Raw genomic sequence first — 448 nt, 5'->3', positions numbered from 1 at the left:
CGTGGAAAGTTGGGGAGGGGAGCGGGAGGGCGCATGCGCCTGTGGCTCCTGGGACTGGCTGGAGCGGGAGTTGAGCGGGAAGTCGGGGTGGGGGTATGTTGGGAGGCGTGGCGGGATGGGAGCGTTGGGAAAAGGGCGGTGCTGGGGGATGGGGACGAGGATGAAGCTGCCTCGACCCAGCTCACCCATTCTCACAGGGCGTTCTGCAAACTCGGCTTATGCAAAGGTTTTGAGCTTCCTGACGGTCCCTGCCTCCATTTCTAGCCTGCTTAGGCGAACACTCCAAGTGATCAGCCTGTCCGGTTCCTTCTCCCTCTGGCCCCTGCTTTCTCTGTGGCTTCTAGTTTCTGCAGATCCCATGCTAAGAAGTTTCTCTCAGCAAACCCCCTCAAACCTTTGAAATAGAAATAATTCCCATTTCACAGATATAAAACAGGCTACAAAACTC

Source organism: Pongo pygmaeus, chromosome 8 (assembly GCF_028885625.2).
Source record: "Pongo pygmaeus isolate AG05252 chromosome 8, NHGRI_mPonPyg2-v2.0_pri, whole genome shotgun sequence".
Taxonomy (NCBI): Eukaryota; Metazoa; Chordata; class Mammalia; order Primates; family Hominidae; genus Pongo; species Pongo pygmaeus.
This window is presented reverse-complemented; position numbering follows the sequence as displayed.